The sequence below is a fragment of the Pundamilia nyererei genome, unplaced genomic scaffold, assembly GCF_000239375.1.
Source record: "Pundamilia nyererei isolate P.nyererei 1_Seehausen unplaced genomic scaffold, PunNye1.0 scaffold00056, whole genome shotgun sequence".
In the NCBI taxonomy this organism is placed as follows: domain Eukaryota; kingdom Metazoa; phylum Chordata; class Actinopteri; order Cichliformes; family Cichlidae; genus Pundamilia; species Pundamilia nyererei.
In genome coordinates this window covers 788474-794434 of record NW_005187457.1, presented here as the reverse complement: position 1 = coordinate 794434, position 5961 = coordinate 788474, and the positions used below count along the sequence as shown (strand labels likewise).

General features: G+C 42.1%; 1 long non-coding RNA gene across 1 annotated transcript in view; it reads right to left on the bottom strand.

Annotated features, from left to right (window-relative positions):
* LOC102208697 (uncharacterized) overlaps window positions 1-5961 on the bottom strand; it is a 36860-nt gene that overhangs the window by 27748 nt on the left and 3151 nt on the right. The gene's annotated exons all lie outside the window — the stretch shown is intronic.

Below are 5961 nucleotides of genomic sequence, written 5' to 3'. Positions count from 1 at the left end.
ACACACACACACACACACACACACACACACACACACACACACACACACAAACGATTACACAAAATACTCAAAGATTACATCCAGTAAAATCTGACATCCTTTGCGGGTTTAAAGCCTGCATGTCAGTCTTTCAATTTTTTTTCCTCTTTCCCTTGCATGGGTCAGAGGCTGTTGCTAGGCTACCAAACCCAGAATTCATAAGTTCAGAGAAGAGGTTTATATAGGCCACTGCAATTCAAGGTAAAACGATAATAGAAAGCTGATAAAGCTGGAATATGGGTTCAGACAATGTTGAATCACATAGACCACAAACACTGATTTATTTCACACTCAAAGGCAAACGTATAATGTTAATCATAATATTAACTTTTTTTTTTTCCAAATCTGAAGTTTAAAAATGTAAGCAATTTTTTAAGGGAAAACGTATTATAGTAACTTGAAATAATGCTCACAATTATTCAAGAAAAGGATGTTACCTTGGTAATAGGTCTGTAAACCGAAAACAATGATGGACAATAAACAGCATGGCTGCTCTGTCCCAGAATTTTTGCCTGCCCTTATGAAACACACAGAGCTAAAACATAAAAATATTGTTGATAAATTGGAGGCTTACATTTCAGTGAGAAAGGCTATAGGCATGATAGATTTGGTTGGAAATGCATGCATTTGTGCATAAAAGAGAATTTTTTTCCCCCTCTGTCTTACACAAAATACTCAGTCCTGTCTTTCTAGTCCTATTCTCTCTAGTCTCACCACAACTTTGTGCCATTTGTTAATGTTGCCATTATAATGCAGAATAAACCCAGGCATGTGAAACAATAAATGAGATTCAAATAGGCCTACAAATAGAGAAATCACAGAGACAATGGACAGTTTAATGCAGCCATGTGGCAGGTGCTTGTAGGCTAGACCTAGACTAGACTAGACTAGACTGGGCTCCATCTGGTGTTGAGGGCCTCCTCCTGATGGTGGAGAGGGCCCAGACAGACACATATTAATGTGGGAACACCGACGTCTAGCCTGCCTCTAAGTCACTCAGCAGACTGCATTTCAATCTCAAAGGCCTCTCCCCATTTCCTCCATTTATTACCCCTCAGCAATGCATGAAATTCTACTACAGCTGGAAGGAAGCTGGGAGGCTGGTGCTGTTGTTATAGCACACAGATGACAGGGCGTGATGTATTATAAGTGCCTCAGCTTAATTATCGGTTAAATGAATAGAAGAGAGGAGAATTTTAAAAAAAAAGATTTTAGCACACATTGTCCATAAGTCGTAACTATTTTTCAAATACTGGGTTTATCAAATCACAATGCTGTGGCTTTGATTTCATTTGAAGGTCTTAATTCTTTATATAAAAATGTCTCACCTAGAAATAAGCTTGTACTGATTTCACATTGTGGATATCCTGACACCATGCAACCTTGCATAATACCAGACTCTATTACACTAACTGAACAATAACTGCACAGCACACACTAATATTATCATAATTACAACTGCAGGGAGCTAATATTTCTAACCTTACGTGTGAATGGCACATATTTACTAATATGCACAGACAATACCGACTCGCACGTACAGCAGCATGACACCACAAAAGCACAGCTCACTGAGAAGGCACAGACATCTTCTAGCTAGGTCCATTGCTAGCACCTGCCCTGCTCTGTGACGCAGTATAAGCCAGGGCCTACCAACAGTAGCACCAGGCTCTGTTCTGCTACACACTCACACACTCTCCACGGTGCAGAGCCGCAAGCAGCCACAGATTTAGCAGCTATAGCACTGAATTGGCTTGTTTAAAATTCCATATGCTTCACACTACAGAGAACATCCTGTCAGTCAGTGGCAGCTCCACTCTGACTCAGATTGAGTGGAGAATGAGCAGATAATGTGCACCCCAAAAAGCATTATGAAACAAGCCTGAAAACCAGTCTGGGTGACCCAGCTGACCCTGCCTTTCAGTGATGCTGCCTCCCAAAATCCCTGTGCTTGGCCTGCTACTCTACATCAGCAATCAAATCATGCTGTGATTTGTGAGAGGCCAGAGTGCTCAGTCATATCTACCTTTTAACAGAGAAAATACAACTTAGTGGCAATGTAGCATGCTTGTTTTTCTCACCATCAAAACCAGAATGTGCCTTTGTTTTAACTGCACAACGTTGTGCTTTCCTGGCCTCAGCACAAGCATGAGCTGTTGTTTTGAACTGTTTTCTGTGTCTGTGAAGTTTTAAAATGCTCCCGATAAGGACATCAATCATGCTAAATCCACGAATACAACATGATCCCTTTGACAAACATCTGTGTCTTCTTCCTCCACTTCATAACCTGTCACACATTACTTTGATGACCTGCTACACATCCTCCTCCTTACTCCTATAGGTATAATATATTAAGCACTCTTAATGTATCTGAAAGATGGATTATTGCCATCAGAATCAACAGAAGCACATAAAGGTGAGTGTACCTCTTAAACAGAGTACTTCTGCATGGTGTGATATGGCTCGATGACGCACCTGCATTTTGCGTTTTAAAGGTAAAATACAACAATGTGCATTAACAGATTGCTACCAATAAGAAGCTTTGATTCTTAATACAATTTTTCCAAATCCAATAGGCTACACAAACAGGCCAGCAGAGAGGGGACATGGGGGCTTCTGATAGAACACGTGACATTCAAGATCCCTCCAATCAGGTGCCTCTTCTAGCTACAGCTCGTGCTCATCTCACCTCATCTCCCCTGTTTATCGGCATCGAAATAACTACACGGTTAATGCAAAAAAAAAAAAAAAACCCCACAAAAAAAAAACACAAAACAAAAAACCTATCTAAAACACCAGTCTTAGCTACTGTAACAAGGCAAGCACGTTCCATTCAAAGAGAAAGCACCAAAGCATGAACACCACTGCCGAATCGCCCTCCTCCTCATCACTCTATGAATGGAGCCTGTCTCCGGTTGCTACTGTCACTCCACGCATCCTTCTCGAAAGAAATATAGCACCATGAATCCGTTTTTTGGAGGCCATGTTCCTCTCTGCACCGGTGCACGTCCAAGGAGATGGGATACGTTTCCCTGTGCGATGCACGGACGCTGCCGCGGGCTTCCAGTCCTCCGTGCAGGCTGCATCCATCCGCTCCGGCAGCACCCCCTTCTCGGTCCGGTTCCGGCTCGCTCTGCCGTGACGACTGCAGAATTAGTTTATACATTCGGTTCTCTAGCTTTATGATATTACATAAACTCATACAGCTAGATAACCAAAGAGAAAAACTAACCCACGTCTCTTAAAGGGGCCGCCGGAGGTGCTTGTGTTGTGGTCACATGGAGCCATTGCATTCCGCCTGCATGCATGCGCACGCCTCTCTCACTCTCTCCCCCTCTCTCTCTCGCTCCCTCTCTCTATATAATGTACACACCGAAATGCGCGCATGCACAAAGCAGGTTACAGTCAAGGTAATACCCTGTTTTATTAAGATCTTTACGGTATGGCTTGTTCAGAACAAGCCTAGCATCACCAGACAGCTCCAAACTGAAAAGGCATTAATACAGAAGCAGGACAAGTAATATTAAGAAAGGAACATGCAAGCCATAGTTTACATCCCCACAATCACCACATGTGCTTCAGAGGCAAAGCAGCAATGGCACCATACAACGTGTCTTATTTTCAACCGAGCCTATTCCTACCTCGTAGCAATCAAACTGCGGACTATTCATCATCTCCGTTCTTCAAAAACACTGCTGAACTTCCTCCTACTACAAGTCCTGAGGAGCATCTGCAGGGTGAAGTCACCCAGCTGCAGGAGGAGGATGATGATACATCCACCTGTCATCTATGGACAGGCGTAACAGGAAACCCGGCTCTATGCCCTAATATAGCATACATGTACCAACTATTAATGTCCAACTTTGGCTCCTACAGCGATAACACAACACATAAGAGACGATGCTACGTCCGCTTTTTTCCCAACAGAACTCACAAACAACCGGCTTATTGTTCTTTTAAATGCCAACTCATATCGACCCATTTCAGAGCATAGAGCACAGTTTCCTCGTTGAGTGAATTAATCCATGAATTGTTTGAAAGCAAGACAAACTTCCAAAGGCCTATATAACCTACAGCACACGAGCTTCCAGCTAAATGTCAACAAGATGATCTAGTGGAACAAGTCCCGCCTCACTTGATGTTACTGTGTGTTCTGGATTATAGCATGTTGTGACAGCAGGACGAACAAGCCTTTATAATCCTTTATAATCAGCCACACATGGCTATTATACTCGAACTTGCTACTTTTCCTCGCGATAAGCGCGTCGAGCTAAATTTTAGGGGGGGGGGGATGGATTCCAAATATAAAGGCAGGACGAAATAGTAAATCGACATCTTTAATAAGTCAGTAAGCCAGTTTTGCGGTACAAATACTTATTTTTTTAATAAATTAATGGTGCCCAAGTAAATCAAAGCAAATAAGGTAAATAATTTAAATTAATTGCATTATTTTTACTTTTATTTTAATTATCATAAATTTTTAGATTAGATAGGTCACGCTGAATTGAGAATAATACACAACATACTCACAGATTCTATTTGAAAGAGCAGGTTCCATAATCGGACGCTCACACCTTGCTCAGAGGCAGCAATATTAAAATCCACTAGGCAGAAATATTCTTCCAGTCTCAGATAGGGATTGAAGCCTCCTCCTTTGGCTATGTCCAGCTGTGATACCGCGTGTCGACCATGTGGGATACCGACACGCGCGAAGACAAAGCCCATTTTACACAGAACATCACCATGTGCACGTAAGAAATACACGAGAAATAATGTGGGATATCAAGCAAGCCGCAACAAAGCCCGAGGAAGAGAAAGCGAGAGTGAGGAGAAGGCGCATAGCAGTGTCAGATATGGGGAGCAGGAGGTGGAGGGCCGCTCCGGGGCCTCGGGGTCAGACTGCCAAGGGATACGCGCGAAATTAGGTATGCTCACTGGCACGCACACATGGGTTAGCATCAGAGATATGGGGTGGATAAAACGGACACACGGAGTAATGAAAGTTCAAGACAGAGTAGACACAATGTTTTCCAGAACAGCTTCCATTAAGCTTATTCGCTATAATAAACAGATACCGCCTGTGGGAGTGGTTGTTGGACCTCAATATGAAGTCCGAAGACCCTGCCAAAATCTACTAGGAGGTGATTTCCCTCAACAATGTAAGGGCTAATTATTTCCCTTTTCTATTGTCAATCTACAGATCATGTACTGTGCTTTCCTCACATCGCTAATAACAACAGCATATCAGCAGCCTATTCCAAAAAAAAAAAAAAAAAAAAAAAAGATAACCAGAGATGGAGATAGCCATGCAACAGTGTGTAACACCACCACAATCACATGAATGCATGAATCTGCATGGGCAGCATACACCTATCCGTGTTTAGGGACATCCCTAAATATCCTGTGCGTAAAGACAGGAAGTCTGCTCGTATGAAGAAAGATATAACAGCCTGCAGTCTGTTTTTGGATAAAAGCCCGTTAAGTTAAGCAGTATAGCGTTATTTTTAATTACAAATCATCTTATTTTTACAGCCCTGTTCCATTTTCTATGCGTTTATTTTGATTATAACTACTAGGTTTCAGGAAATCAGCATTTAAGCTTTAGTTAATAATTTCAGTGAGGTGATTGTCTGGAGGTCAAATTAACAAAATGCAGAGAATGACCACAAAGCGTCAGTGTACGCAAAAACATAAATAGGAATACATTAGACGTAGGATTTCGTGCAATCTCAGTAAAAGCCTGTAATATGTTAACTCGTCACTTTCAGCTAACGCTGCGTGTTTTAGATGGAGCTTCATAAAATTCACAACCATTTATTCAAAAGTATATTCATAATAATCACCCCCTCCTCGCTCTCTCCTTGTGTGTGTGTGTGTGTGTGTGTGTGTGTGTGTGTGTGTGTGTGTGTGTGTGTGTGTGTG